Consider the following 20551-nt stretch of genomic DNA (forward strand, 5'->3'; position numbering starts at 1 on the left):
TTTCATGCAGAGCAGAAGAACCAAATCAAATCTCTTTGCTTTTACTTAATCTAAGTGTACAGCATATCCTTATGGGTCTGACCAGATCAGTTCTCAAACTAGCATATCACAGAAAATTGCATCAAATACAGAGGCTTCCCATCCCACAGCCATGGTAATACCGTGTGAATAGCAAGTAACTGAGTACCGGGAACCCAGTGAAGCTTCAGTAATACAGCCATGGAAGATGGCAATAATTTATCATCTCTGCTGTAGTCTAATCCCAGATGCACCATTTGCTAATTTATTTCCATATGTACCTGGCAGACAGATTAATCAGCCATCTCTCTCTGAAACCTAGATTGCACTTTATCCCTTTAGTAAGCAAGAGAAAACGAATGTACACAGCAAAATAAGAGTCCCTTACAGAGGAGCTTTGTCAACCTTTACAGCTTGTGGTTTCCTTTTTCAGCTTAACAATGGCTTTTCAAAAATCTAACACCCAAATCTACTTCCACATCAGTGCACTCCTCCATCTAGAGAAGCCTCTTTGCTAACGCTGGTGAAAATGAAGGCCGAGACAGAGAAGGCACATCCCTTAGATCTCTAGACTCAGCTGGAGACAGCAATATTGCCCAAGGAGAGGGCAGCAGCCCTGCACTAGAGCCAGGGCCATCCCACAGACAGCAGTGACTCCTCTGAGCCAAGGAGGCTGTTTCTCTGCCACGGTTTGCAGAGTAGCAAAATCAAGATAATAATATTTTACAAAACATTTTGAGCTCTACTGAACTAATTACTATTATCAGCAGTAATGTGCTTCTGATACACTTAGCTCTTCTTCTGGAAAACTCCACAAAGGGGCCGCACTTGCTGGAGCCGAGCAGCTGTTAGCACTTCAGCGATGTTATTGGTAATAAATACAGCGTCAATTCTACGCCTGGTGCCCTTTAAGGATCTGTTTGCAATCCACTCTTTATTTTGATTATAAGACATTATCTGCATTAAACATAATTAGTCATATTATATCATTTGCCAATCTAAGTGCAGTCACTTGATGAGGCAAGATGGAGCTGAATGAAGGCACAGCACAGCCTGAAGCCCAAGGAGATGAAGGGAGTGGGAACTGGCACAGACCCAGGCAGGACATGGGCTCAGGCATCCCCTGGCCACAGGGTTTTTGTGAGAAGGCTGTCACTTGCATAGCCCTGCTGTGACTCTTCCTTGTGTCGGAGTCTGAGTAGGCACATGTAAAATGTCATTATCAAACCATGGAAGAGTAATAAAATGATTGCTGAAAATGAAATTATTTATGAGCTTCAGTACCCTCGTAACAGTTATAATAATCAAAATACATAAATATTTGGATATGCTAGTGACAGATGGCGTATACTGGAATAATCATACAGAATATGTCAGCTTTCAGAATCAGCTTATTCCAGAGCTGGCATGTTTCAGGGCTTTCTGCTACTAAAATAAGCACCTGGTATTTGATCCTCCAAAAATGTATTTTCACAAACACATGGGTGTCTTTTGATAGAAAAGCTATTGAGCCTGTCACCATCCACACACAGTACCCAAGTAACAGTGTGCTGCCATCAGCTTCCTCTGCTCTGCCTGCCTGTCGGCTGCAGAGGCAGTGGAGGCCTGTTTCCTCAGAGCTGGGCTTGTCAGGACAGAGTGACAGTGCCTTGCCAAAGTGTATCCGTGCTCTGGGCTTGATCCACACACTGCCAGCGAGACAAACTGCTCCACTGGCAGCCCAGGAAGAACAACCCGACTTCTCTTGCCTACGCGCCCGTGTCGGCAAGTTTGAAAAAATCTGGGCTTTTGGAGAGCTCTGGTTGGAAATTAATGTTCATTAATAATGATTAAAACAATTAGTGTGGACAAATATGTTCATTGTGTTGGGCATCAATGAAGCAGTAGCGTGTGCCCTGGACTAAAAAACCCACAGGGAGGTAAGAGCCGCAGGGGAAGGGACACAGAAGAGCAAAGGCCATGTCCACGTGCTGCTCCTCCTGCCCCACAGCCAGGACAGTGTGGAACAGGCTGCCAGGCACAAGGGAATGGGGACACTGTGCCTGCACCCCCTCAGGGCTATTATCAAATGGCAGCCTCCTTCCTCCCTGCAGGAAACCCTTCCTCACCCAGTGTCTGAGCCACCACTGGCCCAGGACTTCTGCAGGCCACAGCCTCCCCTCAGTGACCTTGAACCACTTTGGCCATGGCCCCCCCAGGCAGTGACTCCTCTCCAGGAATAACAGTATTTCCAGAAAGCTGCTCACAGCTCCACACAACAGGGTGCTTCAGCAGACAGTAAACAGACAAATTTTAAAGATTAATAGGCATTCATTTATTATGTTACACTCTCTTCAGTTTTCCCAGACAATCAAATTGGTAAATTAGAGCCATAATTTTCCACCAATTAATACCAGATGTGACACATTTTGACATTAAAAGAGTAAATATAAGAGAACTGTCAAATACTTCACATTCCTAATGTAATACTCTCTGAATAGAAAACCTAAAATCCTCACGCCTCAGACTTATTCTGAAATACAGACACAAAGGATGCTGATGTTTCCACTACTGCACGTTCACAGGCTGCGCACTGTCCCCTTGACAGCTGCTAACACCTTTCCCAAATGCATGCTGACTAAAAAGCCCAACCCCAAAGCAGTATTTATACCTGTAATCCAGCACAGGACATACTGTCACAACATCAGAGGAGATACCAATAAAAAGCAAGAGAAAATGCCAAAGACAAATGGGAATTATTGCATGTTTTCAGTGCAGTACAGACAAGGGTAGTAAGCAAAGCTTTTAGAAAAGAAAATGAAATATAAAAATCTTGTTTTAGTGCTTCTCTTTTCCAACAGTTTCTACACAAGGACATTCCAGCATCAGTTCCAGGCCAGCCTGCAGAATGCCATAGTCCCAGAATCACACAGGTTCTCTGTTAATACAGCTGACCAGAGCAACCAGGTCAAGGGGACTTGCTTGGCATACCTGGACTGGGGTACAAACATGTTCTCTGTGGCCCTTTTGGTTCCCTCAGGCTGGCTGTACCCTACTCCTCAGGACCTAGAAGTGCTGCCAGCACTGTTCTGGTACCCAGGGAGGAGAGACATGAAGCTCTGGGAGAAATTAAAGCTCATCTCCTTTAAACTCTGATCAGCTACAGTTTTGGGGAGGTGGGGACATACCATAGAATAGATCCCCTTTGCTTCAATTATCTCTATACTCTCTTTTTCCATATAGTCCCAGTTAGCAAAGATTTTTGATAGGCTGAAGGTGACTATGCAAAGAAGGAAACATCCCCTTCACACACCACATTGCCCCTGCTAGGCCCACAAGCAAACCTCCCTATGAATTTTCCCCCTTCACACCACAGAGATGAACAGGGATCATACAGTCTATCATCAGTGTCACAGAGCCCACACTCTGTCAGCTGTCTGCCACAAATTCCAGCCGACTCTTCCCAAATGCACCAGGCAACAATTTCTGCAGACTGCAGGTTTCACTACACCTTAAAATAAAAAGGGATTGAAAACAGGAGGATGCCTAGAAACAAGAGGTCTTTTCCATTGGTGGTTGCTTTGCAACCTGAGGAAGCAGGCAAAGATCCACCATAATTATATCCCGTTGGCAAAGCCATTGCAGGGAAAGGGAGCCGGGTGAAAATCACTCTCCCTCTGGCAGCGCCCCGTGCTCCCAAGGAACTGGCTTCCCACGCACAACCATATGGCACGGTTTGCCAGCACAGCCAGGGAGCTGACAGCCTTCCTAGTGGCCAGAACATAACCAGCCAAAGCTGCTACTCAAATCAGAAGTTTTTTCCTTGATTAGACGACATGGGCTTTGATGCATTTTGACCCAGATTAACTGGCTTCATCAGGTTCCAGAAACAAAGCTGGACTGGAAAGGGGCTCAGTTAAAATTGCAGCAACACTAGCAGGAATCTGCAGAAGGGTCCCAGAAGGGTTTTGGATCCAAAGCAGACAGTGCAAAGCTGCAGTCAGCTGGCACAGGGAAGGACCAGTCCAACTGGCCCTACAACATTCATGATGGGATGAAATACAACCCAAGGCTCCAGAGTGATTACACAGCCTGCCCCAGCCTCTGTAGACACTTTCCTGGAAAGATATAAGACTAGGGCTTGAAGCAGAATTAGACCTCAGGCAGGAATATCCCCCTTCCAGTCTTTTCCCATAAATAGGCAGTGGGGGGCAAAGGGGAATGGACTTTAAATGGTTTTGCAAGAGGAAGCCAGATGAAAGCAAATCAGCTACAACTGAGAAAATCCAATCTACTTAACTGTCCTGCACAGAACTAATTTTGCCTGGTGCAGCTGTGACCTTGACAAACATCAGGTCAGCAGTAGCCTCACTATCTCCAAATGAAGGTAGAAGACAGTTGTCCCTGAGGAGGCCTCCCCAATGTCAGAGAGAAAAGAGCTCTTTTATAAGGCACAGTCTCTGGATCAAGAGGCATGTTACAGAAAGATTACACTGCAAATCTAATCCCCTATCCCTAATGCTCAACAATCTGATACATGAACCTGCCTTTCATCAAAGAGCTGGTGATTGCAGTATTGGGCAATCTGAGCAATGGCTAGGGGATGGGGTTGCCAGCTGTGTTGGCCAGCTCAGGCACAGGTGGCTGGCCACACCAGCTCCTGCTGGTAAGGAGTCCTTACACACACGTTCATCCAGCTACACGATGCAGCACATCTGGTCAGTGAGTTTTATAAAGGATCCTAATATTTTCATAGTGCTGGGACAAACCATCTCCTGGTCATCTTGTCTCCTGTTTTTTGCAGAATGCCCATCAGATCTGACCACTCTCAGTCTTTAATGTTCAAACTGACTTTTGACAGCCTCATTCACTCCTCCCATATAAGGCAACACAGCACAGGCCAGAAAGAGTCATCTTTGTTAACGCTTTCCACCCAAAAGGCAGGCACATACAAAAGGCAGCTGTGCAAGTCCCACCTGCACAAGGCAGAGGTCCTGGCCAAGGGAGCCAAGTGACTTGTACCAGAATATGCTGGCCAGTCAGTGCTGCCCCACAGAGGATGTGTTATTAACACATGCTACTGGTGTCACCCCTCACCTTCCAACAGGCACCATGTAGGGCTAGGTGGTGAGGCTGTAAGGCTTGCACTTCTAAGCTCAAGAGCCAGAAGAAAAAATTCTTTCATAATTTTAAATCAGGAATAAGCTCAAAACAAGGCAATATAGAAACATTGCTTTGAAATCAGAATCAGGCACATTAGCTACAAGAAGTTCCTTTAAAGTACTCAGAGCACATGGCCTAAAAAATGTTTAATGGCCATATTTTCCCTGTAGGAGTGATCTCGGAGTGCACAGAAACCACCTGTGTCAATGACCAATGGTTTTCAACCAGTGAAAATACTATTATATACTGTGAACCCCATTTAAGTATCCACAAATAGTAATGGGAGGAGTAAACCTCTTGTCAGGAGGCATAAGTTTGCTATACAAGGAACCCTCATCACCAGTAAAAATTATTAAGTGGTCCGCAGAGGAAAGAGGTGAAAAACCACTGCTGGAGATGTCTCTAATTGGCTATGGGACAGAGACTGACACAACATCTGCAGCTGAAAAATTCTTTGGGATGTTGATAAAATAATTTGGCCAAAGGGAGAAACATGCCAAAAAAGTTTCATCTTATTTTATTCCTTCAGTTCCTGTCACTTGAATAGAAATAAAAAGAGTTGATCACACGCTCCACGCCTGCACAGCACATGTAAGCACAGTGCTCACCACCAGCAGTGCTAGGGACAGCCATGACTTTTTTTGTTATCACAATTCATTCTTATTGCACCATTTGTTACCATATGCTCTTTTTGCAGGAGCTTGCACTCATGCTCTCTGAACATGAATCCCAGACTGCCATCCTGAGTGAGCAGGGCACCTCCAAATCATGGATGTCCTGGATTTGCCAAGAGATGCCTGCTAACGGATGGCTGGAGGTGAAAGCTGAATGGATTAAAACTAGCACTAATTCAGCAAAGGAACAAACTACTACAGGAAGCAGTGATCTACACCTTGTCATCTCTGATATGTCAGGATCCAAATGCAGACAGCATTTAATAAAAGACCAGTTACTGGGTGTACTTCTCATCTGTATTATATAGGGTGTGATGCTCCCTAGCATTTTGAGAGCTTCTCCACTTCAGATCTGGGACTCTGTGACTCCTTGTCCACACACCCAGCAGACTGACTGCAGTGCTCGTTTTATGATATATGAGAGATGTGAACCATTTTGGACTTTTTCCAAAGCAGCGAGCTTTTTTTTCCTCTAGCAATCTCCAGTCTGGAATTCCTCTGCTTCTGTCGGAGGAGTTCTTGGTGACTCACATGTGGATTGGGAGCTTTCTCAGCCCACAGCTGAAGGCAAGGGTGTTAAATATTTAATAAAGAGACAGCTTTTCTCCCAAATGTTTTGGATAAATAGCTGCTAAAGGAAACCAAAATACAAAAGGGTTTTAGCTGCTGGAATAAAAATATCATTTTCCCTTTCCAGCAATCACCAAGCTGCCCTCACTTGGGTTCTCTCCCTGGTGCTCACAGCTGTCCCCAGCTCCCACCACTGGCCCATGCCTGCACTCGGGAGGGAACCACACTTCAGGCTTACCCATCCTGCAGCTAGGCTCAGCTTCAGTCACTCAGACTGCGAGGAGGAGGCACAGTAACAGCAGCAGAAGCTTTAGCTGCAGTCTGAAAGCTGCTCTGGCCTTAGAAGTGTGGTGCTCCTGGCTGGGCACACTAACAGCTGCTAAGCACCAGATATGGTAGCAGCGGCAGGGTGTTCACTTAGTTTTACCCTGTAACTGTTGCCACATGGCAAGGCACGGGAGACATGCATCCTCACATGTCTGACTGGTTTTTAATAACAGGAAAGAAGTGAACATTCAAGAATTTCTACTTGTTAATGTCCAATTAAGTATCAGTATTAAGGAAGAAACTGGAGCTTCCTAGGTCCACAGTTTCCAACATCTAATTATCTGCTAACTTTATTCCATGTGAGTATTATGTGAGTTCTTTCTTTCCTTTCCATAATTACTACCTAGTAAAAGTACCCCAAGTTGGACTGCAAAAAAAAAAAATGAATGAAAGGATCAAATTCTTGGATAATGAATTATAAACTCTGTTTGGAATCTGCCTACAGACATGGCAGGATGAAATCCTTATTTAAGCATCAAACAGGATTTATTTAGGCATTCTGTTATCTCTGTTGAAGTATCAAAACAGCACATACCATTGTGCTGCTAAACCCTATCAGAGTTCCTGCCATATAGGGGTGATAAGAGGTATAGACACTAGGTCACTGCTCAGCTGAAGGAGAGAAATGTGCTTTCTCTTGGCTGTCCTCTAGTTAAATCCTCTGCTTTCAGCTTGAGGGTACACACAACCATCCTCAGTGTTATGTGCAGCAGCTGATGATGTCCAAGACCCTGGACTTTTTACTAAAAGTCCTGAAGGTGGTTTGCACCAAGCATCCACAGCACCAACTTCTACCTCCCCGGTTCATTTGTTGGGAATGTGAAAACGGATGAATTTCAACTTGTGCAGCCTAGCCTTGTGAGCAAGGAGCTGTCAGCAGGGAACCCTGGGCTTTGGGCTGGACTGTCACTGAAAGGTGCAGCTATAAAGGTTTACCTCTGGCATTTATCATCCGCAGGGTGAGAGGCAGGACTCGTCTGCTTTGGTGAACCTTCTTCCAAGGCAGTGGCACTGCACAGATGCAATCAGCGTGTCCTGCATTGCTCCAAAGATGTCAACATCTGTCAGGAATAGTAAATTTTATTTTATCGTGTTTGAGTGGAATGGGTTTCCATAAAAAATATGTAAATAATGCTAAGAATAATAAAGAAAATTAGTTTAAACAGCATGGCAGCAATTAGCCACAGTTCTTGCAGGGACTGGACAAGCAGATGCACTCATCTAAACCAAACCCAGCACCACACTGCCACCAGCTGCAGCCCCAGCTCTGCCATCCATGGAAGGAGGGTGAATGGGAGAAGGCTGGCTGTACTGAGTAAACTGAAGGCATGGCTGTACTGAGTAAACAGCAGGACAGGACCCATAAATACAATAACACTTCCTACTAGAACTCACATTCTATGACTGAGACTGCATACCAACTCAAGCCAAAAAAAAAAGGCAAAATATGAAGAAACCAACTTGAAAGCTTGTTACTGATACAAACCAAACAGAGGAATAATGACTAACTCAGAAACATCAAGCAGAGGTCAATGTCTGCCTTCCACTGTGCCTCACATAAATACACAGTCCCTTCTACTCGCTTCGATGGCCGCTTCAAACAACTCAAGCTCTTTGAGACACTTCACTAGGCTAAAATCACAAATTCTGATTTTGCTTATGTGCTACTTCTGCTGCCTAGAGTTTCCCCATCTTCCTTAAATACAGCATGGAACTACAAGCAGAATGGCAACAACCTTTCTTGCCCTATGGTGAGCACCAGCACTGAGTGGGTCAGCAAAGATGGTCAGCAGCTCCTAAAAACAGAGATGGGCTCTTGCCCATCAGTAAGCAGCCAACAGGAGCTAAATACCTGCAGTTACAGCCTTGGGGACAGCTAACATGACACATACACCTGCAACTCCTTGTATCTGAGGATCTGTATGTATGAATGGTTCACCTTTCTGTAACCTCTCCAAAGACCAAAATAACAAAATTCCCCCTCCCTTCCCCGCCTCCCCACATCTCTAATTTTTGCCCACTTGACTCAGAGAAGGAGACTTTGCTTGCACTATCTTCAAATATTAATAGTGAACTGCCAAGGCACATTTCTTACTGTGATGTACTTGTATAGCTCTGGGTAATTCCCACTGGCATTAATGAGAATGGCTTATATAAATCTCTTTGCCTCATCCCATAATCATGATCATGGCTTTAAAGAGGGCAATATGCAATTCCTGGGTCTCCCCACTACAGGACAGGGTAGTTACCATTTTCAAGTTCTCTGAATTTCACAGGTTAGTCAAGCTACTCCAGTCAAACACCAAGTTAGGGCATTACCCCACACCTGTACCTCTCATGGAGCTAATCTGCAATCACTTTCCTAAGGAAAGTAAAGTATTTTCCTTGCCTGGATGTTCAACATTGTCTGAGCCGTTCTGAACAGGTTGTTCTGCTTTGGGAATTTAAATTTCTTCTGGAAGGAAAAGCACAAAAATGCTTGTTTTTGTTTACAGTAACATCTCATAATAGCAGCTACTATTATCATAATTTCATGGCCCCTATTCCCTGCCAGGAGAGCTTAGAGGCCTTTTCTGGTGAGGGAAAATCTTCCATCTCACAGTGACTAGCTTAACTCCAAGTGTTCATCTGAGGGCATTTGGTACCAGCAGGTGAATTCCCAGGTCCTGGGGCCTTGTGGGAGCAGTTGGCTCCTTCCCCACACAGAGAACTTCCTCAAGCCATCCTAGGAAGCCTCTTTGGGGACAAAGTCTCCCCAGTACTACTGGGATGCAGCAGGTCTGCACTGCTAAGCAGATATGTCTGTCTAATTCTGAAACAACTCTATTCTTGCACTGCAACAATGCCAGCTCATCCAAGTCCAATTAAACCCCCCAAGAATGATTCACAGCAAACTGAACCATATTTACTTTCAGTTCATTATCACACTCACAACTGGTAATTTTGGAAATGTTATATTCTGGGTTCAGCAGCAGGCTACAGGCTGCACACCTCTTGCTATGGTATGTGCCTGAGAGAGATGTATTTCTCTTTTCTTCACCCCCCTCCCTGTTCTGCCTCCTTAGAAGGGAATTAAGGCAGCAGAGAACTGTAAAAAGCCCTGATGCTATCCACACCACAATATCCTAAGTAACACACAAACCAGAGGAAAAGCCATCTTTAACCTGCTAGACCAGTCCCAGGATAAATGTTTGCTCTAGGCAAGGACAAGACAAGTAGGTTCTTCAGTATTTTTTGTTTAATATCCTTTTAACGTGAGCCTGGACTGGTGCATAAATGAGCACAACTGCTCAAATGAGTCATACTTCTTTTTTAGGGCCTTGTTCTGGCAAAACTCCCACTGAGCTCAGCAGGGGTTTGGCAGAGTGGGAAATGAGGAGCAGTCCAGGACCCAGATCTGTGGGATGGGTACATGAGCACAGGGCAGCATTTCATTAAATTCATCCAAATTCCAAAACCTGTGAATATTTGTAATCTTCACAAATGGCAGAACAATACAATTTAAACCAAAATGCTCAAGACAAAACTGGTGCTGAGATGCCAGATTGCACCATTATCAGTTCTTAAAGCTCACGGTACCTTAAGTGCATTTAAAGGACCATAACTATTACAGCCCAATTACCACTGGAGCCCCAGAGCAGGTGCACTCATCTAAACCAAAGCCTCAGAGAAAGCAATTCAAACTGAAATTGCTACAGGATTTTTGAAGTGTGAAAGGGACTTGTTGGGAGTAATTAAAGGCTCCAGGATGCAAAATAAAAAGGACATATCCTATCCAGACACAGGGGAAAGAAAGCACCATCTCCAGATGCTGGTGGCAGGAGGTGAGCTCCCCAGCAGCTGAGGGGGCACCCACAGAGGGCCAGGGCAGCCAGGCCAGTGGGGTAAGCAGGGGAATCTGTCTGCAGGACCCTGCTTGATACCATGCAGTTATCACAAAGCAATTAATGTGACAATTACTGGCTAATGTGCACGCTATCTCCAGGTAAACCTGGTCTCCATCATAGGATGGCATGGCCAAGGGAAGACCTCAGCAGGCAAAGGAGGGTGGTGGCTGGCAAGGAGATCACAGCCACAGATTTAGGGTATGACACTTTGGTGAAAGCACCAGGAGGTTTTGGGGAATGCTGTAGCCACCAGCAGAACAAAACACACAGCAATGCTGAGTCACACACTAAATTGGAGTCAAACAGAACCCAAACAACACCCCCCCAGCACAGACAGAAAATAGAATATAACAAAGAAAGGCAATAGAAAGGAACAGGGTTCCCAGGATGTGCTGCAGGTTCAGGGATGCAAACAACCCTAAGCCCACCCTGAGAGATGCTCCTGGTGGCAGATAAAGACAAGAAATGCAGGATTGCTAATTAGATTATGATACATCTAATCTTTCTTCTATTAAAGAAATACTGTTGTGGGATGGTCTCAGGCTCTGGCTACCTCTGAAGGAAAAAAAGCCATGCAAGTCAGAAGTCTTGCAGTTCCAAGGCTGTACAGAGGAGACTGCTTGAATTCCAGGGTCCAGCCAGCAGGGAAGGGCTCCAGGAGCAGAGGAGCAGCAAGGTGGTATCCATCAGGATTCTGGGGCATTGCACACCAAATGTTCTCTGCTTTGGGTCACACCACAGGAACTAGGGCCTTGGTCCCCTGCCCTGCCCCAGGAGCCACAGCTAGGAAAGCAAGCCAAAGAAAACACAGCTAAAACCAACATTTCACATATTTCCCCCCTTTTCAAGAGCCTGTGACATGCTATCTTGGGATTTTCACAGTCCACGATGATGTCTGGGCACTCCAGCTTAATCCCAAAGGTCAAAGAGAAACTTAAACATTGGAATAAATAAATAGCAATGCAGCCCTGCAGAGAGTATTAAAGCATTAATTTCAACTGACAGATGGCATGGAGGGAGAAGGGCTATGTACAGAAGAGTGGAACCAGAAGCCTGATGCGAATTATTGACCCTGGCATTTCTATACAGTAAAGTATCTCCCCCCCTCATTAAAAATGAAGAATAAATAAATAAATAAATAGTAAAATTTTAAAACCAACACAAAAACGCCAAGATAACAAACAAATGAAAAAAAAAAAAAACAACCCAAACCCTACAACCCACCAAAACACCCCAAAAACATAAAAACCCAAACAAACAAACAAACCCACAAAGAAGCCCAAAACCCACCATGCACCTTCCATTCTGCAGCAGTAACAAGGCCAGAAAAGTGGTAGCACTGACGAGCAGGAGCCCAAGGTTTGCCACAGCTGATAAAGGAGATCTCAGAAGAGGTGCTGCTGTGGTACTTTGTTTCCTACTGCCCAAACCCACCCAAAAGGCCCCGCTGTGTTCTGCCAGCCCTGCACCCCTGGCGGTGCCAGGCTCCAGGGAGGAATGCCAGGTCCCAAGGCACTGAGCAGGGAGGGGCACCTCACCCAGCATCATCTCTTTCTCCAGGGATCAGCTGAGTTCATGTGCCAACTAACCAGACAACACACAGCAGCAAGGAAAAATTATGGGCACATGCCTAGATCTCTGACTGCAATAAAATTTGTAATTTTATTGCAGTAATATATCATAAAAGTGATCTGCCTGCAGCTATTCCATATTGTGGCACAATCCCATCAGATCTCAAAACACAAAGGAGACAGCACAGGGCACAAGCAGGAGGTGTGTCCTGCCTCCAGCACTCCCCCCCGCCGTGCCAGCCTCAATGCTGCCCCCAAACCCAGGTCAGGGGGATGGCATGCATGAAGATGCACGGCCCAAGGGAGGCCCTCTGCCCAAGGCAGCTGCCTCACACCCTGCAGGCCCTGCTACTCCCATGGCACTGCTTTCCCCTGGTGTCCCACGTCTCCTCCTCCCGCTGCAGCCCCCGGGCCCCGAGAAGACAGGGCAGTGCTCGTGCCAGCCTGGGAGCAGCGGGGAGCCAAAATCTACTTTTGCCAGCACTGCTGAAATAACTGGATTCATCTCTCGGCATATGGCGGTATCTTCAGGGAGAGAGGAAGCCACTGCTGGCCTTCCTGCCAAATTCCTCGTATTTCTGGAGTATTTACACGTTGTGCATCTCAGGTTTCTGTTCTCCCCATGGCTGCTTGCTGTGCTAGGATGACGCAGCCTGGCCGGAGATACCCAGCCCAGAGCCCTCGCCATGCTCACTACAGACAGCCAGTTTTAGCCATCTCAGCCTACAACAGTTCGCTCCCACATTTATGCAGAACAGCTAACCAAAAATTAACCTTTTTTAATGCATCCATAAAACACCACAGCCTCCCCCTTGAGACCACAAGAGAGTTCATGGAGAGTTTAGGAGAGAAAGAGCCCACCACAGAGATGGGTGTCTCATCCCTGTTCAGACATGGCTCTGAAGAACTGTGAAGGACAAAAGCACGAAAGCACAGATAATATTTTCAGCATAGGAAAGATGCTTTCCAAGAGGTGCCAGCTTCACTTTTTAAGTGAGCAGGGAAAATCTACAAGCCAAATGACCTCTGGTGCTGGATTGCCCCCACTTCCAATAAAAAAATGTACCACCTTTGGTCTCAGAAAGGAAGCAGAAAAAACCCCACAAAACTGAGCGGACAAACTCACTGATTGCTTGCACCCACAGTCTGGGGAACCAGAAGAGATTTCTTACAGATCCTAACTTCAATTGGGGCTTCACCAGAAGAAGGACTCACCCAGCCCTGGTGGTGGCTCATGCCCCAGCAGGAAGAGGCTGTGCACAGCCAGAAGGCAGCCTAAAGGAGCTGCAGCTGACACCAACCAGGAGGAAGACTCAGCTTCAGCAACACAACCTTTGACTTCCTCTGAGGTGATGTTCACACACAGAGATTGGTTATACTGTGAAATTACTCTTCCCTCCCAACTTGCAGCCCTGTGTTGAAACACAAATATTGAAAATAACACTCTGAAACGCTCAAAACCTCAAGCAAGGCACCAGCAGCCTTCAGCATCATCAGATGAAGAACCATGACCACAGGTTGCTCCACTGGAAGACAAGAAGAAGCCAGCAAGCACCTGGCACCCAGAGGCACCTCCTCGACCCAAAGCTCCTGCATGAGCTGCCCTCAGCCACAGACTCCATCTGCCCATCCTCAGGAGCCAGATCCGTTCCAGAGCCACAGTTTCAGACATGAAGACATCACAGCTTAGCACCTTCCAGACAAAATGAACACTGCCATGTTGATGTAACCATTGGCAAGCACAACTACACTTACTTTGAACTGAAAAAATTACTTGCATTCCCAAACTGAAGCCAAGAGCAATTTTGCCAATATATCCAGAACAGGGATAGTCTTATGTCTCCCAAATATTTCCACAAGATATTATGGAGGGGTTGAATCTCTATTAATGTGCGACAACAGCATAAAAATATGATAAAAAACCCATATGTATCTTCTCAATAGTACATTTTTGAAAAGAAGCCAGCTGGCGTAGAAATAGGTGATGTATTGAACAGGTTACAAACAAATACATGTTCTAACAAAAATGTTTGCAACTTTTTCCACTGAGCAGTTAAAATATATTGACAGCAATAATTACAATGTTCTTTGAATACTCAACAAAGAGATGGCGGCATTTCAAATAACCCACTTTCCAAAGACTTCATATAATTCTGTGTGCCAGTAAGATATGTTGGAGCAACAACTACATATTTTTCCATATACATACACTTACAATAAGTATGTATTAATTTATATTCATAAATACATATACTTTATACATGTATTTTATATACACATAAAATACACAGATATAGAAACAAGTCTTACTTAAAATTAAGAAGCAGAATTCTATAATGTCAGAAATAAAACAAACTGCAGATGAAGTTTAAAAGTCATTAATCTGCCTGATGTAAGAATGGGAAATACTTCTGCTCCAGGCCTTTCTTTTGCATTAAAATCTGCACATGGTCTGTGGTATCAGTTTGGTTTAAATTTTCACTAATTGTTTTCATAAATAGCATTTCACTCTTGCTATCACAATCTGAAGATCAAGCTGGCTGACAAAGGTGATGAGAAGTTATAGAAGAGCTGTCCCAAACTTCTTTCAGCAGGGTGGTGGTGGAGACTGCAAAGCTCCATGAAGCCTCAACATTCACAGGGCAGCTGGTATAGTTCAGTTGATACATTACCCTTCTTTATGTATTTCCTTTCATTTCAGTTACAGCCCAGAATAAAGTGTCTTTTCCAACACAAAATCTTCTAAATCACCAGAGGGAATTCCAGCAAAACAACTTTTTTTTTTTTTTTTTTTTTACTAGACATGCTTTTCCTCATCCACACTTCACAGTAATCCTCAGTTTCCCAAAGAGAATCAAATGTTATTCTTAGGAGTCTTCACGTTCTGATCCCTCTTTCCATCACAGACCCACTCTGTCCCAGTTCTCCCTGTTCCCTCTCTCCTCTGGAGGCTGAGTGAGGAAAGAGAGGGACAGAGCAGCTTCAGCCTCCAGCCAGTCTCAGCATCTAGATCCCCATCCATGCAGATCTAACACTCTCCCATCTACATCAGGACACAGCTCCTTCCATCCACCCCCAGCAGGATGGTGGAGATTTCAGACATGCACTGACTAGCAAAGAGGGATGGCTACCAGGAAACACACAGATGAAATGCAAAACTTCCCCCTACCTGGGTTTAATTCCAACCTCTGCAACATCCTACAGCCAAGAGAAATAACCCAGAAACTGCTAAATTCTAGCATGGGTACTACAGACTTCTCTGAGGCAGGGGAAATGAATTAGGCAGTGCCTCTTTCTCTGCCTTGCCACAGCTCTCTATGGATGCTCATGAGAATCTGCAAATGATTCAGACAGCAGCATTCACCAACAAGATCAGCTCAGCCAATTATTCCCATACTTATCTACTAAATTTAAGAAACCCCTGAGAAGCTGAGCCTTTCACAGACTGGGAGATGACATTAATTCACCAAGTAAGAAAAGCTTTTAGGAAAATCTTGCCACAGAGTTCTTGCTTGAACCCTCACTGGAGACAGACTGGGCTCCACCAGCAAGAGCAGAATCCTAGCAGACCTGTGTATTTTCCACTGTGAGCACGGCACAATTAGCAGCATTAATGGACAGACTGTTCATTTAATTCAGTTTTTTGTTCCACAAATAAAGTCCTCTGTCTGTTTTTTATTTGGTTTATAAATTAACCTCTTTCTTTTCTCATTAAGTAAACAATGAATGAAGGATTACTCTGTGGGAAAGATGCAAGTGCAAAGGGCAGCGGTTTTATACTGCTGCAGCTATTTCCTTTCATGCTTCCAAATAAGTCTGCTCTAGAAGGCAGAAAATCATTGAGGTCTAATCATTTATTTAGTAAGATACACTGTTTTCTTTAGCTTAGGCAAACTTGTGGCTGGAAAGCTATGCTGAAAGTTGGTCTGTTAGCGAATGGCCCCGGTCCTGCACGCAGTGATGGAGAAGCTGTGTGCGTGCCCTGGACATCAAGCAGCACAGGGAAGGACACACCACGGCCTGGTGCACTTTGCTGTCTGGGCCTGAAGTTGCTGTCAGTCTCATCACAGGGTTTTCCATCTTCCCTGCACCTCTGGCACCAGGCAGTCACACAGCTGAGGATCCCACAGGGCGGCTGAGCAACAGCTAGCTCTGAGGTGGACGTTTCCAGCAGACACTTCACTGCTGGTTTGGTTGCCTCAAGGGCACCTTCTCCTGGTCTGACTGGCCCCCCACTTTCCCTGTATGGGTGGTAAAACAGTCACATGTCGGGATCTTGCTGAGAAAAGCTAAGCTTTACAGCAATAAAACCAATTTTTTCCCTTCATTTCTCCCCTTTCAAAGCATGGCAGCAGGCTGACAGAAATGGCCATTCGCCTCTGCTCAGTGCTGGTGGAACAATCTCAGAGCACTGGGAGCAGAGACAGTGAAGTACTGGAGCCAGACCTGTGGTGGGTTGCTATGGTCAGGGAGCTGCAGGACAGGACAGGTATGGAGAGGCTGAGAGAGCAGGGCTTCTTCAGCCAAAATAAGACAAGGCTCCAGGGAGAGCTGTTTACAACCACAGGGGTATGGGAGGGGGTAAGAGACTGAGTAGATTTCCTTTGGAGGACCACAGGAACAGGGCAAGAGACAATAGACACAGGCTGAGCATAAAAAGTTCCAGTTGGTTGATGAACAAAAAAAAATCCACAAAAACTACAATGAGAGTAGCGAAGTGTTTGAGCAGATGAGCCAGAGAGGCTGTGAAATCTCCATCTGGGAGCAGCTGGCTTTTGTTGGCCTTTAGCAGGCCCTTGGACCAGACAACTACCAGCAGTCCTTTCCAGTGTAAATGATTACACTGTGATGCTGTGGTCAGGTTTTGACACTGCATGCACAAGCAGATCTGGCTGAGTCAAAGCTAAAAACAGTAGCCAAAGAGTAGTTACCTCCTCTGCCTTTTCAAAGTCTCTCCCTTCAAAACACAACAAACATGAAGATGTTTACAGAGTATTTTCCTGTGAACTTACACCTGGCCACTGCTGAAGGCTCTTGGCACTGGTAAGGCCTTCCCAATGGGGCACCTTATGCCCTTGGGCTTGCCAATGACTGCATGACACCTGGGTACACAACTTCTCATCTTGCCAGCAGGAAAAGCCTTGGCATGACACAGATTGCACCAATATGCACCTATGGTGAGCAAGCAATGTGAGTACAAGGAGCTTGTACAGTCAAGAAGAGCCTCTAAAGTGATGTGGCCATAATATGAGTATGCAACACCTCTATGTTCTCATTTCAGTGCTGTATGCCCTTTGCTGCTGCAGCCTACTTTATGTCTGGAGGTGCTAACAGAGAATTGCAAGCCAGTCTCACTAGTATGGACCCTGCTCTATATTCAGGCTAAACTCCACTGCCAAGTCTGGTTCCTGTGATACAAATGCAGGGCACCTTCAAAAACTCCCAATGGACAAAGGTTAATGAGAAAACATACTGGAGATCTCACAGACACACAACCAAAACCAGAAATGCAACCAGTGTCCAATCCACATTTCTCTTAGGCCTTCCACAGCACCGAGGATGAAGAGTCATTTCCTGCCAGCAGCCTCCTCAGAGAGGTTCCTCTAACAGCAGCTCTGCCAAGCCATGGACCCACCATCAGCAGACGGACCATGGGATCCTGCAGGCAAACTCTTCCCTAGGAAAGCCCCATTTCTCCAGAGGCCAGCACAGGGAAACATTTCCCATAAACCTTCTGCTCTCCAGGCTGGGCAACAGCTCTGGGCTACATTCCTCTCTGGATGCACAAAAACTTCCTTATTTAATTAGATTGAAAGGAATTTTGGAATTTTGTTTCAGCTGGGACAAATAACCAAGAGCACTGTATCCTACTGCCCTCATTCCCACTTCATCAATCTTTGTGTCACCCAGAAATTTTATCAGAAATAATTTTATATTTACTTCCGTATCACTGCCAAAAATGATGAATAGCATGAGGGTTTTGACTGATCCCTGCAGAGTTACATTAAAAAAATGTTCACATTCAGTAAAGATTCCCTATTGACAACTACTTTTTGAGCTCTGTCAGTTACCTTGTTCTTAATACATTTAAGATATGCTTTAGTAAAAGTATATAGTACTAATATTTTAGTAATAATGTCATGTGGAATAAAATCAAACGCCTTACAGAAGTTAAAGTATATTATATCTACGCAGTTATCTTATCCCCCAAACTTGCAATCTTATCAGATAAATCAGGTTTGTTTGACAAGACATATTCTCCAAAAAAGAATGTTGAATGGCATTAATTATATTCCCTACCTTTAATTCTCTAAATCCTCTCTCAGTTCTATTCTTTTGCCTGGGATTGATGTCAGGCTAAGCTGCTGGCAGTTACCCGGGATCTTCCTCTTGCACACATTTGCTCTTTTGTGAATTTCCAAGAGGCTTAAGAAGTTAACAGAAACAGACCAGCGACCTTCTGTATCAACTTCTTTTAGAATTTTTGACCATATCTATAGTCACTCACCAGAAAATGTTCAAGCACTACCTCACCTCATTGTTTTGCACAGACTGAACTACAGGTGCTGTGACACAACACGTAGCTCTCCCTGGACTTCTCCATGCACAGCAGGGGCAGACCATGGACAGAGACTGAGCAGAACCCAAGATCAGTTGGTAGAACATGGACAGTGCTCCAAGGAGTCTGCTCACACTGAGGATTTTAAGGAATTTTAAGGGATGCTCTGTCTTGCTCCCAACCCTTCCCTGTCCATCAACCCAGTCTGCAGCCAGGCTTACATTTCACATCAACACTAAACTATCCCACAGAAATCCTTCTGAATTCTTTCTGAGAAAGAAAATATTGCCACCAACTTTGGGCAGGAATCTCCACCCTGTTCTAACAGATGGTGATCTTACTGAAACTTTTTGTGTTTTATCACTTCTCATTTAGCAAGAGCCATGCAATGTACCAGGCATGAAGCCTTCAGTGCTATGGAGATTGCCACAAAATGCCCTGGTGCACAGCTTCAGCAACATGAGACACAGCTCTCCTATAAGCTTTGTACCACCCAACTGCATGAAATCCAGACCTCTGTCTTCAAGTCACCAAGTCCACTCACAACAGGTCCAAGCTGTCGACAACATCTCCAGCAGTGTCCACCTGAGGACTGGGATCAGCATTTGAGTCTTCAAGCACAGCAGAGCTTTCTATTGAGTTGGGAAGCAGTGCAGAAAACAGCACTTCCCTGAGAGCTGTACTGAGTCTGGGGCTGATCTCCAGGAATTAAGGGAATCTTATCTAATGGCACATAAAATAATACACAAAACTCACCTATCACAGGAGATCCTACTATTGCATCTTGAAAAAGGACCTGACAGATCAATGCATTTTGCTGAAAAGCCCTCCTCTGCTAAAGGATAATTCATCTGACATAAGGATGTGGTGCTCCAGACAGCTGGGACACACACCTGAGAGGGAGCTTTAAAATACCATCCCATCCAAGGCAATACAGAGCCAGTGTGTTTGCTCCAGTCAGTGTTGTTACAATGGGAGAAAATTACAGATTTAAATAAAACTGTTCTAGCAGGAGGTACAGCAGCACATCAGTGAGAAGCACTAACCACGCTTATTCCACTTCACCCATTAACTATTTTTAATTTTTAAGCAAGTTATTAGAGCTACTATAATATTATAAATATTGTATTACTCATTCGAAAAGATTAAATGGTCTCAAAAAAGAGAAGATATTCTTGTTGCTGCTTTAGTGGCTCTTTGTGATTGGCTACCTTGCTTCTCTACCCTTCCCTTACACTTCTCGGCCCTTCCCTTACACTTCTCTAGGACATAATGGATTGTACTGGGTACTCTCAACTTCTTTCCATCCTAAGGGACAGTAGAAATACCCAGCATAGAGCAGAACTGAGCTCTGAACACATCCAAGCTAAGTAAAATGACACTGTGAGCCTGCTGTGGTGTGACACTTGTGATCTGCATCACGTAATCCAAGAAGCTGCAAAGTGCTGACCTCTGCCTATCACTGCACTGGTCACCTGGGCTCCAGGGGAGAGGCAGAGCAGCATTCCTAGAGACAATCATCTCCCCAGCAGCACTCCTTTGGCTGAGCCAGTCTGAGCCCCGAGTGCTCATTTCTTTCTGGGGACTGTGAAGGGGTGCTGCCTCCCTGCCTGCCTGGGTGTGTGCACCCAGAGCCACCAGCCAGGTGAGTCCCACTGCACAGGACAGACAGCCTGGCTGGAACACTTCCAACATCTGTAACATAGGCTCTAAGCTAACAGTTTATCTTGCACCTACTACAAGGTAATTTCTTATAATATAAATCTATTTAAGACTGGAAACAGTCCTTTCTGGTTTGTGTTT

The 20551-nt window shown here is 45.1% G+C and overlaps 1 protein-coding gene across 5 annotated transcripts in view; it reads right to left on the minus strand.

The window, feature by feature from the left end:
• The window catches only part of FOXN3 (forkhead box N3), a 205314-nt gene that overhangs the window by 159724 nt on the left and 25039 nt on the right, over positions 1-20551 (minus strand). Inside the window, exon 1 of one of the 5 annotated variants that reach the window (XM_058026267.1) lies at positions 7668-7737. The exons of the other annotated variants lie outside the window; for them this stretch is intronic. The gene's annotated coding sequence lies outside the window, so the exon portion shown is untranslated. Of the gene's footprint in view, positions 1-7667; positions 7738-20551 lie in introns of those variants that run through there. 5 annotated transcript variants of the gene reach the window in all.

The sequence above is a fragment of the Melospiza georgiana genome, chromosome 6 (genome assembly GCF_028018845.1).
Source record: "Melospiza georgiana isolate bMelGeo1 chromosome 6, bMelGeo1.pri, whole genome shotgun sequence".
In the NCBI taxonomy this organism is placed as follows: domain Eukaryota; kingdom Metazoa; phylum Chordata; class Aves; order Passeriformes; family Passerellidae; genus Melospiza; species Melospiza georgiana.